Source organism: Rattus norvegicus, chromosome 20 (assembly GCF_021556685.1).
Source record: "Rattus norvegicus strain SHRSP/BbbUtx chromosome 20, alternate assembly SHRSP_T2T, whole genome shotgun sequence".
In the NCBI taxonomy this organism is placed as follows: Eukaryota; Metazoa; Chordata; class Mammalia; order Rodentia; family Muridae; genus Rattus; species Rattus norvegicus.
Window position 1 is genome coordinate 43,424,430 of NC_141553.1, and position 24,039 is coordinate 43,448,468.

General features: G+C 40.1%; 1 protein-coding gene across 3 annotated transcripts in view; it reads left to right on the forward strand.

Annotated features, from left to right (window-relative positions):
* Positions 1–24,039, forward strand: part of Hs3st5 (heparan sulfate-glucosamine 3-sulfotransferase 5) — a 332,523-nt gene that overhangs the window by 41,388 nt on the left and 267,096 nt on the right. The window contains 1 exon segment of one of the 3 annotated variants that reach the window (NM_001106392.1): positions 7,749–7,807. The gene's annotated coding sequence lies outside the window, so the exon portion shown is untranslated. 3 annotated transcript variants of the gene reach the window in all.

Here is a 24,039-nt window from a genome sequence, read left to right on the forward strand (position 1 = left end):
ACTAGATTCTCATGTTATAAATCATTTATTATGTTTTTTTATTTACACTGGGTGTCTAAATAAAATTTGGCACATTTTTAGCACAGTTATCTCTTTCTCTTCTAGGGTCAAATGAGACTGTTTTAGGCTATAATCATTTTGATGGTTAGTAATTTATAATGAACATACAGGGGGAAACTTTCAAAGTATGGCCCATAGACTCCTGATTTCCTGTAGTCACTGTCCAGGGATTCTTAAAAGATAAAGGTAATGTTGTTCTTTTCATTACATCGGTATTTGCATGATTGGTGCAAAACTCAGTGGTCAGTTACACCGAACTGATGGTCATGCATTCATACTAAGAGGAGAATAAGAAGAGGCAATTTTACTTAGGAATGTAATGAAAGATTTCAAATTACTAACTATATTATCAACCCTCAAGTGTGCTTTTATAAATGTGATATGTGCTGAAATAGAATATATATACAAAGCATTTGTTCTGCATACAGCAGAACAAACATTTTCTTGAGAGAAAGGCTCAGGTGGATTGTTTGAGTTGCTAGCTGAACTAGCCACATTTTCATTGTACTAGTTATTTTACCCAAGGGAGGATTAGCAATGTAGCATTATTCAAACTTAGATATTTTGCAGATCTTTTGTCAAAAATGATCAAAGTGGATAATATTTACTTATAAAGACAGCATTCCAGATTTCAAGTAAAAGTACTAGAAAAATCTATGTTTATGCCACCATTAGTGTGACAGCTTTTCGATGAAGTAATTGGTGATATTAATGAATGTTAATTTTAAATAAAGTAAGGTGTCAACAGTTCGAAAATCTTCAGAAATAACAATAGTCCTTTGTTAAGAGTCCAATGTATTACTTTATACTTTATGCTTGCTAAAAATTCATTCATTCAAAGTGAAAAATAGATCAATATATTTTAATATGCTAGAGTTGATTGATATAGTTTCACATTCCACATTACAAGTACCCTTTAAGGCTCTATTGCTTGTCAACTTTTGCTGTAGTAGAAAGAATGATGCTCAAAATTTCATGAAAGGTACTAAATCACTCTTTCCTTTTCCACCTACAGATTTGTGTGCAGTCTATTTTTTTATTTCTCTACCAATACTAATGACATGTTATAACAAACCAACTAAGGAAGTATTTATGACAGACTACAAATATGCCATATATGTGTTAAGTAGATTTATAAGTGTATAAAATAGTAGATACCTTCCCAACTTCCTACACTTTTTGCTTTGAACATGTAATTATTTTTTCACTATTATTATTGATGAAGACATATAATAAACAGGTGTGTTATTAAATTTTTTAAAAAATTGTAAGTTATATAGGTTTAAATGTCCATCAACATAGGAGTGATAAATAATATCTATACAATCGACATTTTTTAAAATTATCTTTAATCCTTTTTTACAGTCCAGTTGTTATTCCTGTTCATGCCTGCCGTTTGACAGTTCCTCAACCCATCCCTGCTCCCCTGGCTCCAAGATGATGACCCACCCACCCCCTTGAGAATTAGTGATTACAAACTATGAAATGTGGGCTATGGAGGAAGATATTCAAATCTAAAATAAATCTTCACTAGCCACTAGAGGGCGCATTCATTTTATATAAATGTATAGTGGAGAGGCAATAAAATTGACTTGTAAGGATGCCACATTTCATTAGTAGTCCAGTACTGTGCCTAAAAATCCATTCACTAAAGAAGACACTGAAGAAAACAGCACAAGTTCTTGACATATGATGCCATATGGAAAGAAGTCATCATGTATTCCTCTGATGGCTTCCTTGCCCATACCACATCAGAATGATGTTTCTTTTTTTTTTTTATTGACTTTTTGTGTATTTGCTGATTGAATGGCTTTCAGTCAGAAACACTTCTTACATCTTGTGTTTTGCCCAGAGATTTTTATATCTGTTACATTGAATAGCTATGCCTAGGGAAAGAATTGTCATTCAATAAGTTATTTTCTCTTTTCTGAGGCCAACAGAGAATCACATGTCTACTGAAGCCAAACATTCCAGTTTTTTTTATTTTTTCCCTTAAAAAATCGTTCATTTACTCTTTCTTTTTATCTTTCTTTCAATCTGTCTGTCTTTCCTTTCTTCCTTCTTTCTTTCTTCCTTCCTTTTCTTTTTTTTCTTCATTTTTATATGTGAGTATCATTGTACTTTGCTTACACTCTTATCTCCCCTTCTCTCTCCGTCCTCTTCCTAACTACAAAGGCTGTATGAGTAGTGGCAATGTTGTTGATTTATTGATAGGTTCGCTGTGTACTCTTTTTATTCTTGCTTGAGACAGGGTGACATGTTCTCCCTATGAATAGTGAAGACACTGATTTGGGCATAAACTGAAGAACTGAGGCTGAGGATGCGGCCCAATGCCCTCATGGCAATGAAGAGCATGAGGAAAAAAACCTTGCTCATGAAATCACAGAGCTAAAGCTTACCCAGAAAAAAAGACGAATTTTTGTTTCCAGGTACCTATTATACCCCAAATATCTGCTCCCTGATTTTTTATAAGGAATTTTCATTATTCCTCATTGCTTTTCAGATGGTTTAATGTATTTTAGGCTGGCATCTATGTGTCTGAATTATTGTCCTAGGTTTTACTTAAGTAGGAAGATGATTGATGGTTTAATTTTGCTTATAGCCACAGTGAAGAAATAAAGCCAGGTAAACTCTATCATTTATAAACTTAAGCATGACCTTCCCTTAGTATTTCTCACAGACTGCCATAGTTCATTGATCACTTAATAATCATTTTCTGTGGCTCCCAGCAGGCCTAGGTTACTCTTACCTTGAGATGACATTTTGAAGATTATGTTGACAAAAATGAGTGATCATGATCTTTCTTTCTTATGATCTCCTTTAGCATATATATATATATATATATATACAAATATACATATATATGAATCTAGACTCATCTCCCATTAGATGAATGCACACTTCTAAAGTATAGACTTCAGGATGACACTTTGGCAGGAATAACTCAACACCATTCTGCTAAGTTCAAACACCAATGTTGAGAGAAATGGCTAATGTTGTAGAGAAGAGCAGCAGCAGACAGTATAGCTTGCAAATTGGATAGCAAACCTGGTGAGTCACTGATGATATGAAAAGCCAACAAAGATCTAATGAATACGCAGTGTCATTTAACACTGGGAACGGGGTTTAATTATCCATGAGGCTGCAGACTTTCCCTTTAAGAAAAGATCCTTCTAAGTCCTTGACTGCCCTTCCATCCTCCTAAACTTGGCAGACATACCTAAATGGTGATGAGCAGATAGTGGCCTATGGCAGGGCTGTGTCATGGTCCTGAGAGACCTGGCCCATTCTAAATAGAGCCCCGGGATGCAGTGGAGAACTTGGCCAAATGCTCACATCCTCTGGGAGAGAGATGAGGAGGAAAGTGCCAGTGTCCTAAAGCAGAGTTCAAGTAAAGGATTCAGTTCCAGTTAGATAAGAAAAGAACCGAAGATTTACTATAGTTGGGAAGTCATGTAGTGTGAGGAGAATAGAGAATGGCTTATTTGAACTAAAGATAACTTAAAGTACACTAATACCCTCAATACTGTGTTATCCCATATTATTGGCCTTACCAAATATCTGATATAAAGGACTTAAAGATATAAAAGGTTTGTTTTGGCTTGTCTTCATAGGCAGAGAGATGTTCCTTGGGGTGGGAGATGAGTAAATAGATCACAGTGGAAAGATCTGTTCAGAATGAAGCTGCTCAGAGCCTCATGGTGGTTGGGAATCAAAGGCAAGAAAGAAGATTTAGGGATGTATCCTTCAAAGGCTTGGTTCCAGTCACCTATTTCCTCAAACTTGTTCCTATCCCCAGTCAGCATTCAGGTAACATTCGGTGATTAAACATATAATGTTTTCAGCATTGTTGAAAGCTATCAACTGCCCAGTAGCACTATCTGGGTGACCTTAAAACAAGAGCATTTTGTAGGACACTTCACCTTGTATCTATAACAGGTACCAAGACTAAATATAGACTTTATTTACTCCTGGGAATGGGGCTCTTTGAATCATACATTCCTTGTTCATCAGTCACTTACATGGACTGACTAAAAGCTTTTGACCATCCAACACTGTACCATTTCCTGGCTATGCTAATACACATGGGCAACCTTCAGAAAGAAGCTGGTTTTCCAAGGAAAAGATTATCAAGTATATTAGAGTCCCTTGTCCATATCTCTAAATCCAGTCAAGTTCATTATAAAGATTAACCATCATAATTCTCATCTGTCAAACTAGAGTATCAAACCCAAACCTTACTGGGTTGGGTACTTCAAGAAAATTGATTTTGGCACTTCCGACGTGCAATAAACACCTTTGTGTATTTCAAGATGAAGGCGGTAGTGTCAGTTTTGTTACGTCATAAAATTAACTTATGCAGAAAACTTTCCAGGGAAGATTCTAGTAAATATCCTCTCTACTGTTAAATGATTTCAGAAAAGGTAAAAGTCAAATGTATCTAGAATATAAGTACTACTAGACATCCACAACTGAAATAAAAAAAATAAATCAAGATCAATCACATACTTTTATTTTATTAAGATATTTTCCCTATTAAAAAGGTAATTTATACGTTTTGACAGGGGTAAATCACCTTAGTCAGTAGGTGTCATTAAATGTGTTTGATTTTAGTCATTAAATCAGCACACAAATAGGATTTGAGAGATGGCTCAGCAGCTGAGGACTCATCACTCTTGCAAATTATCCGGATACTTTTCCCAGCACCCATACCAAGTGGCTTAAACTCCAGTTCCAGGGCACCTTGATGCCTTCGTCTAGATTTCTGACACCAGTACACATGAGGTACACATGAACTCATTCAGACGGACGCATAAACAAACAGACCACTTTCTCAAAACACACTAATCAACCAAAAGAATTCTCAGTTACTTTCTATTTCAATTGCTACAAACACACTAACATTTTATTTAAGAAAAGAAGGATTAGAGACACCACCATCCCAAAGAGAATGGACTTTTTAAATGAGTGACAGGAAGCCAAAGAAACATTAAGATTTTTAAAAGCAATGATCCAATTTTTTATTTATTTTTTATTTTTTTATTTATTTATTTTTTCAGAGCTGGGGACCGAACCCAGGACCTTGCGCTTGCTAGGCAAGCGCTCTACCACTGAGCTAAGTCCCCAACCCAGATCCAATTTTTAATTGCCAGAATGTCTTGTCATATTCACTCCTGTGACACACTGTAGCAGTTCAGATCTGCTCCTACTTAACGCCTATTAGTGCACAATAGTAACTTATGGGATGCATTTACCCATTGCATGCCCATTACCTGCTGTGATGGTGCCAGTCCTGGAAGGAGGGCATTGACTCATTCTGTCTCTCAGCTCTAACACAGTACTTTATCCACAGAGAGAACTCAGTAGATTCCTACAAAGCAATACAATTTTTGAGCTAGCAGTGTAACATCAGAAAAACAATTTACTAGGTCTATATTAAAAGACATGATACAACTATTCAAGGACATCTTTCTCCACGAGCAATATTTCTTTTTTGTGCCTTTGGGTTTTCAAATCCGGTTCCTTATCCCCTCACTTAAGTTGCCAGCATACAGATGCTTAAGGTCACTCCATGTTCCCATGGCCCTTTGCGTTTCCTCATAGCACAGATGAGTTGCTTTTGCAAGAAACAAAGCAGTTCATGTCCTGTGTTGTATTCTTTTGATCCACCTCTTGCTAAGGCTGTAATGGTGTCATAATTCAAATGTGTGCTGATTGGTTGAAGTAATGGCTAGCCCTACTAGTGACTAGTAGTGTTTTCTTGGAGAATCCAGGGAGTCTCCTGGGGCCTCTCTCCAGCTGTGAAATATGTGGGTGGATTTCAACAGAATTCCACTTGCTGATGCTTACCTACTGTGGGGCTTTTAGTCAGATTCTTTGTGTATTTTCCCCAAAGAACCATGCACTTCTGTCTCCTTGCAAGATACCTAGTTTCACTCAGTGGTTCCTGTTCTCTCACCAGCTCCTGGAGGCTCTAGAAGCTGTCATTCTTCAGTCAGGGATGAGCCTTCCGGAACTGCGGTGCATTTTAAAACAATACATGCTCTTTCAATCCTTCCTCTAGTTCCCCCTAAGGGGGTCCTGTTCTCAGTTCAGTGATGGCTTGCAACCCCATAAGAACAACAACGCCAACCAACCAGAGCTTCCAGGGACTAAACCACTACCCAAAGACTATACATGGACTAACCCAGGGCTCCAACTGCATTTGTAGCAGAGAATAGCCTTGTTGGACACCAGTGAAAGGGAAAGCCCTTGGTCCTGCCAAGGTTGGACCCTCAGTGTAGGGGAATGTTGGGGGGGCGGTAAGTGGGGTGGATTGGGGGGAACCACCCGTATCGGGGGAGGGAGAGGGGGTGAGGGCTTATGGACAAGAAACTGGGAAAGGGAGTAACATTTGAAATGTAAGTAAAGAAATATATCTAATAAAAAGATAAAATTAAAAAAATACATGACTATATAGATCTGTTTATAAATCCCACTTGTGTATGCTCTTAAAGATCCTTTGTTTTAACTCTTGCCTCCTAGTAAAGCTTATGGACTGCCATGCTTGCAAATGCCTACTCTAGACTCTACTCTGCACTTTGGCAGGAGGGGTTATACGTGTTTGCATTTACTGTATAGACATTTTTAATGGTACCTTACAAGTTTCTAATGATCAGAATTGTATAAGAGATCAAATATTGCAGCAAAAGTGTCTTTAAGACTATATTTAAGTATCATTTTGGTGTTTGCTATGCAGCTGTATTTGCCTGTGCACTTATCAGAAATATCATGCATGATATATATGACCTATAGACCATTAATAAGTGAATGTGATTATTATTGCACTAGCAACTCTTTTCTTTCAGACAAGAGCACATAACAAAAATTCAGCACAAGTTTTAATGATTCTTTCACTTGAAATCATTTACCACCACAAGTCATTGTTCTGTAAAAACTGCTGGTTATCAGACTAAAGTATAGTTAACATGGGTCAGTTTTTATTAATAGTTGAGTGGCCTATAAAGGCCACTGTTTGGGATAAAATATTAATATAGCAGAGTAGTTTGTGAAGAGTGAGGTGAAGCACTGTGAATATAAGAAATCTAATTTCTGTAAATATATTTTCTGCTCTGACAGAGCTGTACCCATTACATTGAGATATGCAAGGCCATCTAGCCCTCTACTGTTTCTGCCTTGACAATCTTTTATATAGCTAGCTACTTGGAGCACAGATACACCATAAAAGGAACTTCAAAATCTAATAGGAGAATGTGAAATTAGTACAGGGGATTATTCAAATAATCTCTCCCAGCTATGTCTGTTTTCTTTGCCACTTGGTGCAGATATAAAAAAAAAAGTTGTGAAGTTGTGAAGAAACCACTTGTATATGGTTTGGAAATCTCTAGCAAAAAGAGTATGGTTGCACTCTTTTGTCTTCATACAATGCTGGTTTTGTTTTCAGTCTGAGCTCTGCACATCACACAATCTGATATATGACCAACCTCATTTTAATATTTTAAAATGTTATTTATCAATATTCTCATAGTAGTATGTTACTGTTTTGTATTTATTAATACTCTTAGGTAGACATGGCAGTGTCAGCACAAATGTCACCTAGAAATTGTCTAGTTATGATTTTTTAAGAATCAAAACTCCAGAAGGGAATTGGCTTGGGTCCAGTTCTAGTCCTTTGTCCCTGCTTTCAGGTGAGGACAGAGTCAGAAGACCCACAACAGACACTCAGGACATTTCAAACTCTGAAATGGTGAGAAAAGTACGTCTTTATTGTTTGTAAATTCAGCAAAGGATATGTGTGGTTCTAGGAGGAAAACAGCCTTATTCCATAGCAACCCATCTGTAAAGGAGCACTCAGAAGATAGATACGGTTACATCAGCTTCCAGTAGGACTTTAATAGGCACTTCTCTGTTGAGGAAGTTCTAGCTACCCATACCTATCTGTGATTGTCACAGATTGTAGGGTGTGGCTCTCTGGTCTTAGACTTAGTTCTCTTGCCATATTGAAGCACTTTGTCTCTTAGTGAAGAGGGCCTTGAGTTTCCTGCACCTAACATTATGCTCTCTAGAGATGCCTACTGATTTGAGGGCCACTATATTTCTATTTCATTCACAAACCTATATTCTTTTATTAAAACATATGGTCTGACTTAAAAAGGGACAATGGAGAGAGGACAACTATGATTTAAATTACTCTTGCTACTTGTTTTTGGTTGCTTGGTTGGTTGGTTTTTTGTTTTGATTTGTTAACCTGCATCCTTTATTTCATTAAATGTGTCAGTATGGAAAAAAATGAGAGAATAAGAAAAAGTGAGTGTTCTTTGAGTAAAGAATTTTGAGAATACAGAAGGAAGACATATATGGTTGTTTTTAGCTTCATATGCCCCAGCCCCCAGAACCATCAGAAGTAAATATCCCTGGAGACCACATACACACACACACACACACACACACACAGAGAGAGAGAGAGAGACAGACAGACAGACACACAGATACACACACAGACACACAGACACAGACACAGACACACACACACACACACACACACACACACACACACACACACTCCATTATCCCAGTGCTAAGGAGACCAAGACACTGCTGTCTGTCATATTTATAATAGAAGTAGCTGAAAAGCAAAGTTGAGAAGCATTTGTGAAATTTAAAAATGACTAAACAGTCTCTTTATGTCTTTAGTTGTTAATATATCCCTTATTCTACCTTATTCAATGGTTAAGATCATTCTCATCTTGATTTTGCTGTGTAGCACAGGGAAACCTGCATCGTCTGTGTAGTTGTTTATCTGTGTTTTGGGTTAGCAGGCACACATTCAGTTAACATGCATTCCCTTTTATTCTCAGAGTTCTTCCATTAATGATAGTATAGATAATTTTTTTCATAGAAGAAAACAGAAACTTGCATGATTTAAGTCCTGTCTTGTGTCAAAGCGTGGTCTCAGACCTAGAGCCAGAGCCCTTTCCCACTAAGCTGATAAAAGAGGCCTTTTGTGAAGTCTTCATCGAAAGCTGTGATAACAAATGTGGAATGAGAAGCAGCTGACCTCTGAGCTCCCGAGCCTGGCATTACGGATCTCTTTCCCGGTGGCACCATCCATTTATCAGACGCTCATATCAATCTTCCTAGGAGACGACCCACGTTTTTTCATCCTGTCCACAAGAGCATTATAAGAGCTTCCTAATGCCTCACAGAAATCAGGTTCCCTTAGACATGGCACAGACATCTTATCTATCAGATGGGGAAGTGGACTGCAGGACCCGAGATTCGGTGCCTGCCCAACATTTGGCCTCATAAATATCTGTCAAATTAATGATCGTCTTGACTTTGTTTCCTGTTCTTCCCATTGTATTCACTGCTGACCTGAAGCTGCTTAGACGGTGAGAGCAATTACTCCTCGAGGCCTTAAGGGTGCTAGCATACTGACAGGTGAAGACAAAACAAGAACTCTGTTCAGAGATTGGCTGGCTCCCTTGTATGAAGCATCCATGACTGCGGCCCTGTTTAATTAACCTGCTGCCTGCTCCCAAGCAGAAATCTTTCACGTCACATGTTCAATTAGCAGCAGGGCTAAGGCAGTGAGTGTCACGCTAGGTGGACTGAACACACGACTCCCATCCTCTCCAGAGGACCGGCTTGTCAGTCTGCTTCTAGGGGGCCTGAGAGTGAATGTCCCTTGACAGTTATGTACAGAAAGAAATGCTCTGATGACAACCAGGTCCCCAGAGTCAGGCATGACGTTGAGGTCCCCAGGTTTGCCTTCACTCTTGGTCCTTGATAATGCAATCAACAGGACCAGAAGGAAAAAGAATTAAAAATGGGTCATTTACAACTCATTTTTGACCATATCTTTTTCATGAACGTTAACGTCTTGCAATTTAAAAAATGAGTCACACAGTATGTTACATGAGCTATCTCCTTTTAATATTTTTAAACGTTCTTAGTAGATACGGCAGTATCAACATAAATATCACCTAGATATCATCAGGTTATGATTTTTAAAAATAAAAATAAATGCATTCCCAAATAGCCTATATTTCAAAAGGAAAACAATTAGCATCTGCTCCGAGAGACCATCTGGTATTTAAATTTCCTTGAACAATGAAGGGTTCTCAGTAGTGCCAGTCCTCCTAAGACAAGGCTGTCCAGAAGCAGGAGCTGGAACTGAGCAACCTTGAGAGGGTAGAATCCCTCTGGGCTTCACTGCTCAGTGTGATCCCCTCTGTCAGCATCCAATTTCAGTCTGATCTGCATCAGAGGGGCATAATTTATGAGAAATTGCAGAACAGAATTTCGACCGCTTAAGGCTCTTCCCAAGATGGCTCTAAAGCAACACGGAATTCTCCATTTAGGCCCGATTGACCACCAATTATTCAGATACTCAGGAAGAAAGAAGAAAGGAAGAACACAAGAGAGAAGGAAAGAATAAAGGAAGAAACAACAGATGAGGGAAGGAGGGAGGGAGGAAAGGACAGCAAAGGAAGGGAAAGGAAAGGAGAAAAGAGAAGACAAAAGAAAGGAAAAAAAGAAAAGGAAAGAGAGGGGAACAAGACAGTCAACTGTTTCCTCTGGCCTGCATGGAGAAAAACAGCAAAGACTTTTGGTAGAGGGCAACACTGGAATAGCTGATTGACAGTGTTAGTGGCTTTCAAAGGACTGCGTTTGGTTTGTTAATTAGAGTCTACCAATGTAATTGCAATAGAAACAAAAGCTGCATGGTGTTTCCTCTATAGTGAATCCTTTTGGAATAGTAGGCTAGTGTGGCATTTAAGGAAAGATGCCATTTATAACTGCGCTCTGCCTCGGTGAAAGCTGAGGAAATGGTATTCCTGTACAGTAATAGTACAGCCATTCCAGCTCGTCACAACTTCTATAATGATTACTGTAAAGTTTTGTCACCTTTCATTCCTCATGCAAGCTACAGCGCTTGCCACTATGCTACCTACAGGGCAGCTCTGTATTTAAAAACTGGGATCAAGAGATTGGCCAGAGCATAAAGCATTTAGCTTTGCTATAAAAGCCCATAGAAAAGTGCTTTGCAGCATGCAAACTTCATCTTGGTTATGCTTTCTGATTTTGATTACAAAGTATGAAATCTGTACATAGCAAATAGTTCTCTGGAAGGAGCTTCATGAGAGAGAGTTCTAGACCATAGTGCTCTTCACAACCTTTCTGAGGAAAATACATAACACCCATCAGTCTCATCAGCTAAAAATTACAGCACAGCTTGTGAATTCTTCATCTGAGGAGCTCTAAGAAATGGGGTCTCTGCACATGGCCTTATGCAGGAGCAAGGGGCTGAAAATGGGGGGACACAGTGATTAAATCCAAAGCATTTTCTTACTGGCTGGGGCCATTTAAAAATAGCCAGGGAACAGATGATGGCTAGGATGTCTGGAGATTTTTGTCTTTAATTTTAATATGAATATCCAAAGCAATTTTCTCCTCTTGAATTACTGGCTCTACTCTCTCCTGATTTGGAAGCAGCTATGGCATCATTTTTCCTACCCAAGGAAAATTTATAAATAGCCCTGATCGGGGCCCAATGTGAGTTCTCTTTTTAGCTGGTGACTGAATTGTCTTTCGAGGGTATATTTTTAGTGTAAAAACTCAAACGCGATATTGCAGTCCTGACTATGGGATATATTTGAAAATGTGTACACTCCAGATTGAAACCTATAAGAGAATGTGAGTGATAAAACCTGAGGGCATGGTGAAATATACTCACTCATCCATTCCAGTACTCCATTGGTTGTGCTTACTGAAGAACCCACTGTGTGTTGGGACTATTTTAGTCATTTAAACAGGATTTTCTCTCTCAATAACTAAACAAAGTATTTATTTAGACTACAAAGTCCACAGTTCAGTCTGTGTCCTTCAGGAACTGTTGCTCTTTGTTTGCATCTGAAGTGGCGAGAGAGAGAGAGAGAGAGAGAGAGAGAGAGAGAGCGAGAGAGAGAGAGAGAGAGAGAGGAGAGACCTTACTACTGCCACCTCCAACAGGACAGGGCACAAGAGTCATCACCATAAAAATTAGTTGGTTTCATGAACTTCTTTGACTATAAATTATATCTAGTACCCTGGTCATCTTGGGACAAGCCACCATGGAGGGACATATTCTGAGAAAAGTTGGTGTAATGATGACATAAATGTCTTCTCCATAAAACATTCATTGTTCTGTCCTGCTACAGATAACTCTTACTCACATTTAACAAACACATCATACATCTGGATTTAGGAGACTGTCTATCCATCCTGTCTCAGCTTGGCAGTACAAGCCTTTAAGAGCAAGTGCTATAGGAAGTGAAGAGTGTGGGTCTTTTATAGTCCTGTGTCCTTCTGCTTTAAAGAAGGGCAACATCTCAGAAAAGAATGCTTTTAGGGACCTTGTTGTGGCATGTGTCTACTTAGCTACATGCCAATACTGGTGGCGTTTTTTTAGAATTCCATCAATCCTGAATACAATGGCAGTGACTGGTGAAGTGTGTGTACAAAACAAAATGAACTGGACCACTGCATATATTTTCTGATTGAAAACACACCCAGTGGATTTTGTCATTCTGCAGTCGCCCTTGTGGATCCCTGTCATTGCTCCCCAAAAGCTTCTCCTCTGTTGATGTCACTGCTACTACACATTCCTTAGCAAGTATTCCTTGATTGCATGGTTCTAACAGATTGACCATTTTTGTGCATCCTTTGCATCACATATTTATAAAGATGCCTCTGGTAATTCCCAATTCTCTTAAGTTAGAAAGGAATAGAAGAGTTTCTTTTCCTGACCATGCAAATGTGACTTTGTGTGGAATAAAAGTTTCACACGCTCTACTGTCAGTAGAAGGGATGGGAAAGGGAATAACACTCGAAATGTAAATAAGAAACACTCAAGTTAATAAAAGTAAATAAATAAATAAAAAAGAATAAAAAAAAGAAGGGGATTTCTAGGACTATTCCCCAAGGATCTTTTAGGTGGGAGTTTGGTTAGGCAATAGTACAAGGGAAACTTTCATATTTCAACGTAGCACACAATTAATTACTTGGAAGGGGTGGGAATGTCTTTTGATAAACTAGGCATTGCAGAGCACTTTTAGAAATAAGGTAATCATTGGTCCATTCTGCCATGCCGATTTCTGTAGGCCTAGAGAAGAAGGTGCTTGACTTAGACACGTGTTAGAAGATCAGGTGTGCTCTTTGCGCTTAGGTCTCCAGAAGCACATCGGGATGGAAACAGACAAGGTTAAGATCCTTTTCACTGAGATGCTGTCCTTCCTATTGCTGCAGCAGAATGCTGCTTAATGACACCTAGAGAGACTCACACTGAACCTCACAGATTTTAGAAGGTTGTGACTATACCGGCCGCAGCCTCATTTATGTTTTTAAACATGTCATTGGCATATGTTCACTGTGTCGTAATGAGTTTCATTGACATTTCATTCCAGCATCCCCTATACTCTGCCTGTCTTCATACCACACTGTCCTGTCCTGTCCACTGAGTTTCTAACATAATTCCTTTATATTTCTGTGACATATTTATATGTGTTCATGAAATATGTTAACCCTATAGTATAGAGTCTTATGGGGGAAGTTTGTATCTGCATCACTTTCATAGGGTCTGGATGAGGTGAGAGGCTCTCTGAGCTAAGGCCTTGAAAAGGATAATCGGCACTTCTATGCCCTGATTTCCTCATTTTTCAAATAAAAATAAAAACGAGAATTTGTTTGATGAAACTAAAGACATCTAAATAATTCAGAGCCGAGTTCGAAGTGGGTGTCCGATATTGTTAAAGTTATATATTACTATTCATCCAGAATCTCAGTGATTAGCTCTAACTGACATTAAAGGGGATCATTTACTTCTTTTTAAATTGGGCAATTTTCCTAATGTTGTCTAAAGTATATATGAATACAGGTTTCAGGTGTGATGTAAATGAAGAACAAAAACTAATACTGCGGAGTAGAAATACTCTAGTTCCGTCCACCTTTAACCCCTTCTAAAGAGGAGTTCTGCATCACCCTGATATTTGTTTCATTTTTATTTGTCTTCTTGGTGCTGCAGTATGAATTAGTAAGATCTCAACAACTCCACATGGGATTGTTACTGGGCAAAAATTAAAGTTTTATTTAAAAAAATTATTTATTTATTTATTTATTTATTCATTCATTATTTAACACACACATGGAAGTCAGATGAAAACTTGCAACATTTGGTTCTCGCCCTCTTCAATCCAAGGATTAAATCTAAGCCAACTCATCCATCCACTCCCAAGAAGAAAGCATTAGATATTATAATGAATATAATATTATATGAGTATTAATAGACACCAGTTATTTGAACTTTCTACCTTGCTTTCTTTTTTTCTTTTTCTTTTTCTTTTTTTTAATTAACTTGAGTATTTCTTATATACATTTCGAGTGTTATTCCCTTTCCCGGTTTCCGGGCAAACATCCCCCTCCCCCCTCCCCTTCCTTATGGGTGTTCCCCTCCCCATCCTCCCCCCATTGCCGCCCTCCCCCCAACAATCTAGTTCACTGGGGGTTCAGTCTTAGCAGGACCCAGGGCTTCCCCTTCCACTGGTGCTCTTACTAGGATATTCATTGCTACCTATGAGGTCAGAGTCCAGGGTCAGTCCATGTATAGTCTTTAGGTAGTGGCTTAGTCCCTGGAAGCTCTGGTTGCTTGGCATTGTTGTACTTTTGGGGTCTCGAGCACCTTCAAGCTCTTCCAGTTCTTTCTCTGATTCCTTCAACGGGGGTCCTATTCTCAGTTCAGTGGTTTGCTGCTGGCATTCGCCTCTGTATTTGCTGTATTCTGGCTGTGTCTCTCAGGAGCGATCTACATCCGGCTCCTGTCGGCCTGCACTTCTTTGCTTCATCCATCTTGTCTAATTGGGTGGCTGTATATGTATGGGCCACATGTGGGGCAGGCTCTGAATGGGTGTTCCTTCAGTCTCTGTTTTAATCTTTGCCTCTCTCTTCCCTGCCAAGGGTATTCTTGTTCCCCTTTTAAAGAAGGAGTGAAGCATTCACATTTTGATCATCCGTCTTGAGTTTCCTTTGTTCTAGGGATCTAGAGTAATTCAAGCATTTGGGCTAATAGCCACTTATCAATGAGTGCATACCATGTGTGTCTTTCTGTGATTGGGTTACCTCACTCAGGATGATATTTTCCAGTTCCAACCATTTGCCTATGAATTTCATAAGGTCATTGTTTTTGATAGCTGAGTAATATTCCATTGTGTAGATTCTACCTTGCTTTCTAAAGATAAGCTCGTATTTGTTTTAACTTGAACTGAGGCACAGGAAAATGTAAAACTAAATGTATTCTTTTGGGACAAAATGGCAGCCCGTTGTTGATTCAAGGTTAGAAAATAAAACAGAAGAATCAAAATCAGAAACATTTGACTGAAAAGAAACACAGGCTCTTCCTGAGAGAATGATAACATGTCTATTGTTATAAGCAAATCAAACAATACGATATGGTGTATTTGGCTAATACCCAGTAAATTGGTTTCTTTTTAGCATTTCTAATTGCATATTAAATGTTATCCCATTTCCTGGTTTCCCCTTCAGACACCTGCTATCCCACCACCCACCTGCTTCTCTGAGGGTGCCCCCTTACTCCCTCACCCACCCACCCACTCTTTCCCTCCCACCTCCCCACCCTGACATTCCCCTACACTGGGACAGGGACCCTTGATAGGACCAAGGGCCTCTCCTCCTCCCCAACAAGGCCATCCTCTGCTACATATGTGGAGGGAGTCATAGGTCTATCCCTGTGTACTCTTAAATTGTTTTCAGGTACTACATTGAGAAACTTGAGGTTTCCACTTTGCAGAAAGTCTAAAAATGTACAATACATTGTCGTTGACTAGGGTATGATGCTGTAAATCAGGTCTTAGAACTGACTTAAGTTGCTATGTCCACTGTTGAAAATCCCCATGTCTCTCCCTTCATTGCGACTGGAGACTACCATGCTTCTTTATGATACTGGGAGTCTGAGTATTGGGTAAATTCTATCAGTAGAGCAATGAGGTGCTTATGTTTCCATAGCTTGTTTATTTCACTTAGTGTGGCCTCTTCAAGGTTCACTATGATGTCACCGACAAAAGAAATCCTCTCTTTCTAAAGCCAAATAGCATCCAGATATTGCATATGCGTATGTATGAATGCGAGTGAGTGTGTGTGTGTGTGCAAATGTGTGTTTTGTAAGTGTATGGTCTGTGTGTATGCTCTAAGTATGTGTGAGTTTGAGTATGTGTGAGAGTGTGTGAGTGTCAATATGTATGAGTGTGACTATGTGTGTTATGAGTGTATGATGTGTGTTTAGGGTGTGTGTGTATGTGTATGTTGAACATTGTGTCACGGCAAGTATATTTGAGAGAGAGAGTGTGTGTGTGTGTTGTGAGTATATGGTGTATGTTTAAGGAGTATGTGTTTGAGTGTATAAGTGTGTGTGTGTGTGTGTGTGTGTGTGTGAGAGAGAGAGAGAGAGAGGGAGAGAGAGAGAGAGACTTTGTTTATTCTTCCATAGTCTTCCAATGAACAAAGTCCAATAAATAGATCTCTTTCAGACCTTAATAGCAGTGTATTTAGGATAAATGCCCAAAGGTGTTACCTGGTGTTGAAATCTTTATCAGTCAATCTGTATTACCATGTGCTGTCATTTTGCCACAGCAGAGGACTTGTTAGACTACATAAAGTTGAACTGAAGATTAATTTCAACTTTAGTTTTAATTTAAGGACTGTTTCCTTAAATGTGGTATGCTTCTCCCCAGAGCTACCACACAAACAAATGTGCATTTATTCACACACCTACAGCTGTTGTTGATGTTATGTCATTTAGTGATGGGGACATGGCCTAAGAAATTCATGGTGAAGCTGACTTGTTCTTGTGCCAAAATTATCAAGTGTCCTTCCACATCCTAGACAGTATATACAGGTTAGTCAGTTAACATAGCCTCTTTAAGAAATCAAGGAACACAGTGACTATAAGATATTAAAGGGCATATTTTGCTATTCTTCATATATATATATATATGTATATATATATATGTTCCAGTATCACTACAAAAATATGGCCAGCATGCTATGACATTATTGTTCTGATCTCCTTAGAGATAGGAAGCTTCAGCTCCATTATATTCTCTTGAGTTTGCCGAGTGTGATGGGACACGCCCTTAAACCCAGCACACGAGAGGTGGGGGCAGGCTAATCTCTGTGAGTTTAAGGCCAGCCTTGATTACATGATTACATACTGAGTTCCAGCCCAATCTGGACTACATAGTCAGACTGTGTCAAAAGGATAGTATCTTATGGGATCCCCATTGTATCTGTGGCTGTCAAGCTATCATAGGCTGAAACATCACTATTTGCCACATGGATGTATGGGTATAGCTTTGACACAGAGCACATTCGAGAGTCCCTTATCTCCATATTTTGAGTGTGTTCTGGCTGTGCATCCTTGAGCTATAGTTTTGCCTACCTCAACCCCTTTTTCAGAGCTCTCTTATTATAAACACAGACTTACAATCTGGACGATACTATATTCCTTGGAATATGACTGAGGAGATATGTAATGGCAGGGATTCTTTGATACCAAGTCATGATGAAGATGTGAGCCCTTGACTAAGCCTTGCTTTTTTTAAACATGCTTTTAACATTGACAATAAAACCTCACAATACTGGTTGATTTTTTAAAAAAAGATTTACACGATGGTCATCTGAATATATTCCTTTTGTCTGCATTTTTTTTTGCCTAAATAATACATCAATTTCTGGGAAAAGAAACAAACAAACAACGACAAAAGCACTTGTGGTTCTCTTTGCAGAATTCCCCTCCTGTGATGCCCTAAAACTGCCCCTAGCAGTATGTTTCAGCCAGTGATTTGCACCAGTGCTCTCGGTTATATGTGAGAACACATCCGTATATCTCTTTGGTCATTTTCAGGGCTCTCATCCCCCCCCTGCCTTTTTGCTTTTCTCTTCCTGGAGAAGATCTAATTTGTAGGAAGGGGAGAGAATTTGGCCCCGTGGACCTATGATTCCTAGTCAATAAACTGGAACAGAAAGTATGCCACTTTGTGACATGAATCTGACAGTAAAATCCTGAATTCATACTTATAATTTTGAAAAGAAAAATCTAGTAGGTAAATATCTACTAGTACACAATCTCTTGATGGCGTTTACATTGTTACCACTATTTTTTCAACAAGAAAACTAAGTCTATGAAGCTGTGCAAGTGCTGAGTGACCTACCAAGTCCAGAGACTGCAGTGATTCTTAACCCAGGAATAGCACTGAGTATTTTGATGCTGATTTTGTTTGTTGGGAAGTCACAGTGACAACTCAAAATCTAGTCCTCCCCCTCCCCAAAATGGAAAAAGGGACAAGCAAGATTGGAGCGTCCAACAAATCCTTAAAAAGACTCATCAAACCCTGAAATTCAATGAAAAAAAAATGTTGTTTGAAAGATAAAAGTTAAGGCCAGATTTCATAACTGAAGTGTTATCTTCTGACTGCAGTTTTTAGGAAGGAAAAAGTCACAATTATATAGCTTGGATTTGGAAGAAATATACTTAGAGGTCGTGAGAATGCCAATCAAAGTGTGTACATTATGCCCACCTCCTGTGCCAACTAACTTTAAGGAAGAGAAATGTCCACTGGGAGATTTTTTCTGCCCACGATCTCTACCAGAAATGAGTTCTGTCAGTCCCAGTCATGAGTTTTCCTTGGTTCACAAAGGGGAAAGAAGGAGATGAGAGAGGACGGGAAAGGAGGCCAGAGGGGGAATGGGGAGAGAGAGAGAGAGAGAGAGAGAGAGAGAGAGAGAGAGAGAGAGAGAGAGAGAGAGAGAGACAAAGAGAGAGAGACCAGACCCACAGAATGCAAACAGCCCCAGGAGCACCTCGGAAAGCAAGCTGCACATTCAACACAGTGTATTAACATGAACTTGAATAATTCAAACTTCCAAACCACAGGAAGAGGCTTTCCAGTGGGAGGAAAAGGCCCCGTAATTAAAGTTTCTCCAGCACACGGAGGCATCTGCTTCCTCCAACAGACCGAGAAAATTGGACATGGCCTAATAGCCCAGAGAACAGGGAGCTGTGGAGGGCATTGTTGGAGAAGTGTTAGGTTTATTCTGGTGTTCTCCAATTATAAAGTCAATTCTCTGGATACCAGCTTCTTTTACATATTAATGGCCTAACCCCTGGCATATGGCAAGAATGTAGGCTTCGACTCTGAAAGACTGCTTGAAAAATGGAGTCTTCGGTTCAAAGATGCAAAAATGCCAGTAGCTGTACATTACAGTTTTGAGAGAACCTGGAAAATGCACAGGTTGGGATTGTGTTTATTTCTTGTTTTGGTGGTGTTTTTTGTTCATTTTTTTTGGTAACACTACAAAAACTCATTTTAGAATGATTGTTTTCTCACATATCTCTACATATGAAACTTATGGTTCAAAATATGGGATAGATAGACAGGCAATAGATAGACAGACAAATGATGTCTTGATAGATAAATGCACATCCATACGTATGCTGGTCTCAAGGTCAAGATCCTCTGCTTTCACTGCTGCCTGCTGGAGTTACTTGGACTGCCATCCTCTGCCACTTACGGTGCCTGGAGATGGTACTTCCTATTTGAGAGTACTTCTGCACCACAGCAAATTTCCAGTAGCTCACCCCTGCCTTTAAACTATAAACTCCCATGTGATTTCAGTTCATATCATCAGCACCTTGCTGGGTTTGGAACGGGTGCTGGTCTTTCCCTCCAGGGCATTTCCTGCTTCCAACATCCCACCATCTCTCCCTGTCTTCAGCAAGAGTGCCAATCAACATACCTTTTTGGCTGAGATTGAACAGAGGAGTACAAGGCTTCTCTGAAATAAACAATTCAGTGTTGTCCCGGGGTCTTGCCACACTGCGAGAAGCTAAAACACACAGTGCTGTTCCCTTGGGGACCTCACGCTATGCCCAGACTCAGAAAGGTGGTGGCAGCAGTATTTTCCTTGACAGCAGATTTAAAAGCTTACCTCTCGTCACGTTTGATTTCCCACTCCCTCTCCACCTGTAATGCTAGGGCAGTGGCAGTTGTTTTTCAAGTGGCCACGGGAGATTGCAAAGCAGAAATGGGAGGCAAAGAATGTGATGGTTATAGCTCCAGAGAGAAAAGATGCTTATTGTTGTCAAGCTTTCTCAAAGCTGACCAGAAAACGTGTGTGGCTTTTTCAAAGGAACTTTCAATCCCTTTAGGGCGCATGCTAATGTTCATGATAAAACTCTGTTGCATAGGGCCAACAGGAGAAGAAATACCTCTTAGGTCTTAGGAGTACACAGACGTACTTCACAAAGGATAAGTTATCTTAACCCATCGTTTCAAGGAGTCTAAAGAATGCCATTGCATGCTGCTGTGTAAGTTCTTCTGCTGACAGAGACGTGGTAAGACTGAATAAATCATTGAGAGATACGGATCGGTACCATTGGGGAATTGGGCCCATCATAAATTAAATTATTTAATTACGTTTTCTGATTCTGAATTTGGAAATTAAACTTTAAGCCCTTGTTTTCATCCTGAAAACAAAAAAATAATGTTGCTTAGTAAGAACTTTGCCAAACTTAGAAGATTACTAAGTTACTAAAAGGAGCAGAAATTTCTCCCAGGAGCAAATGACGTAAACCCAGTAACCTAAAGCCAACATCAGCGAATATCCTGTAGTCTAGTGATGCTGCTAGGTCTCACGATGATAGCTTATTACTTGTTATACTTCCTAGAGGCTCTGTCTACAGCTAGTGGCGCCCTACTTTGGTTTCGATACTGAACTGTGAATAAGCAGGTCAGATTATCTTCAAAGGTATACAAATTGAAAGTGTGTCTCTGAAGGCTTCTTCAAAAAGGATAAACATAATATTTACTGCCTTCATGCATTTTTAAGAATCATACTTTTTGAAGTTTCTCAGAATCATACTGAGATGAACATTATGTATGCCACTTACCCTGTGGAAGGTGTGAGAATATTATCTGACACAATTTAGTAGCTCAATGTCTAGAAGACTTATTAACAATCAACTATGTAATTAGGACAAGCTGGATTCTGAGGTATTTTGTTAAGTGAATCTCAATGACAAGGCCTCGACCCCCTTTCCCAGTCAAGGGCTCAGCCCTCCCTTCGTCTGGTAATAGGGTGTCCTGAATCTTAGCCTGTTTCCAAGCACTCGTCTTATATGAGATATGCTTTGTGATGCTGGCCCAGAGTGCTTACTCAGGCTCAGGTCACCACCTTTCATGAAACTTTCCTATGTGCCTTTGCGGGCTAAATGTGGAGAGACCAGAGTTACCATCTTCACCTGAGTTACTGTATAGCATCCCCAGGAAAGCAGGTGGAGAATCTTGAGCCAGACATAGGGCAGCCATTCAGAGCCTTCTGTAACTGCTCTCCCCTATGTCGTCTCAGTTTTCCTGCCTCCGTCACCTACATAATTTTCCCTTTCTTACATTCTTTGCAGGTTCCTTCTCCTGCCTAAAATACATTTTAAGGCATTCTTCCTCTCCCTCTCCTTCTCCCTCTCCCTCTCCCTCTCCCTCTCCCTCTCCCTCTCCTCTCCCTCTCCCTCTCCCTCTCCCTCTCCCTCTCCCTCTCCCTCTCCCTCTGTCTCTATCTGCACCCTCCTCACGCACACCCCCTCCACAGATACATGCACACATATAGGCAGGAATGAACACATATACTTCAATCATGGTAAGTTCAGGGCCTGATTATTTAACTCTTTCCCCAGGCTGGCCTGCTTACCCAAAACCTTGTCTAGTTTTAATACCACTTCTTCAGTTTTGTTCCTTCTCACTTTGCATTTAAAGTCCCTGCTATACTGACAGTTGTTGGGTTGATTGGTTTGTTTTGCTGTGTTTTTTTGTTTTTTGTCAACTCAGTGCAAGCTACGGTCACCCAGGAAGTTACTTCAAACATGCCTTTTATTGAATATCTCTATTGGAAAAGAATACCCCTAACAAATTGACTTGTAGGCAGGCCTGCGGAGCATTAGTGATTGATGAGGGAGGGCCCAGTCTACTGTGAGTTCTACCACCCCTGGACATGGGGCCTGGGGTATATAAGAAAGAAGGCAGAGCAAGCCAAGGAAAGCAAGCCAGCAATCTTCGTTCCTCCATGGCCTCTGCTTCAGGTTCTGCTTTGAAGTCTTGCCCTGGATTCCTTCAGTCATGGAGTGTGACCTGGGAGTTGTAAACTGATCCAAACCAAACAGCAACAACAACAATAACAACAACAGCAGCAGCAGCAGCAGCAGCAGCAACAACAGCAGCAACAACAACAACAGCAGCAGCAGCAGCAGCAACAATAGCAACAACATCTGTGCTTTCTCCGGGGAAAGGCTTCTTAGCTACTCCATAAGCTGTTCAAGGCTTTGACTCATCAATCACCATAGTGATTGCCATCTGTTCTACTTACTACACATTGTAATGTCTCAGTAAATACCGATCTACTGAATGAACAAACTGTAGGGAGATGATCTTGCCTGAAATCTTCATATTTCTGAAAGGTAGCCCTCCTCGGCCTCCCCTGCCCCTGCCACAGGCATGCCTTGTCTCTATTCTGCCCTGTCCCTTAAGGTAAGCCCTACCATACTGAGCCAGGTCCAAACATAATGAGGCAGTGTCAGGTGGTAATGGAATGAGAATACTTTGGGGGAATTCATAGATGGGTGGAGCTGTCTTGGATTGGGAGCACCCTGTCCTTCAATTCTAACAGCTGGACCAGCCTTGTTCTGCAGTATCTGGTTTGGTCTCAGAAATGCATATGGTGTGCAAAGTTCAGATCCCACTCTTTCCCCTAAGAAAAGAGACTGACACCATGCTCCCATTACAGTGCCCCATGGTACATTGTCCTTACTTCTCTTTTACCACTTTAAGGAGAAGAGTATTCATGGGGAATTTTTCTGAAACAGTGCGTTCTTGTTATATGCACAACCTGGCTTTCAATTTACAGACAGAAATACATCGTCTTTCAATTCAGCACAGGTGAACACATGAGCACACACATCTCAGTTCCGATTTAGATGCTGATTCTTCTGGAAGGAACTAATGGGCTTGCAATAATCCAGAAGTTTTCTTTCTTTAAGGAGCTCTAGAACCTTTGTCTATTAGTCACCCAAAGAGATGATAGGTGATATCTTGCCATTAAAATTGCCTGGTTTTCATTCACTGTCTTGCATTGCCCTGCCTGTTTATCTAAGTCCATGAGTAGTTCACAACCTTCCTAATGCTGGGGCCCTTTCATAAAGTTCCTCATGTTGTGGTGACAACCAACCATAAAGTTAATTCTGTTGCTACTTCATAACTGTTAATGTGCTACTGTTTTGAGTTTTAATGTAAATATCTGATATGAAGAATATCTGCTATGTGACCCCTGTGAAAGTGTTTTTCGACACCCCCCCAAAAGGGGTCATAACCTGTGGGGCTGAGGAACCAGATGTGGGGCTGAGGAACCAGATGTGGGGCTGAGGAACCAGATGTGGGGCTGAGGAACCAGATGTGGGGCTGAGGAACCAGATGTGGGGCTGCACACAGGGGGCTCCCCATGATCTCTGGCCCAGCTAGGTGCTCACGTTCAGGCAAGGGGAAGAGAACTCAGGCAAGGATGGGGAACAGCTTTTGCCTCCTCCTCTGTTGGTCCTTCTCTTTTCCACTGCTGTCACTTTGGTTGTTTGGCAAGGGAGCAGGGGAGCTTCTGGTGGTGATTTCCAGAGAGTAGATCTCTTCCCCAAGCAGCGGTGTTACAGCTCTTACCACAGAAGCTCTCAGCCGATGGAATAATTCCTGCACACCTTTAATCCTGAATAAGATTCTTAAATACAGTTTTTGGATAGCTCAGAGTCTGACAGTAGGTACTTCCTATTGGTTTGGCCTGAGAGCTTGGGAAGACCTCATCTACATATTTGGAGGTGTGGTCCTGCTTCTATGA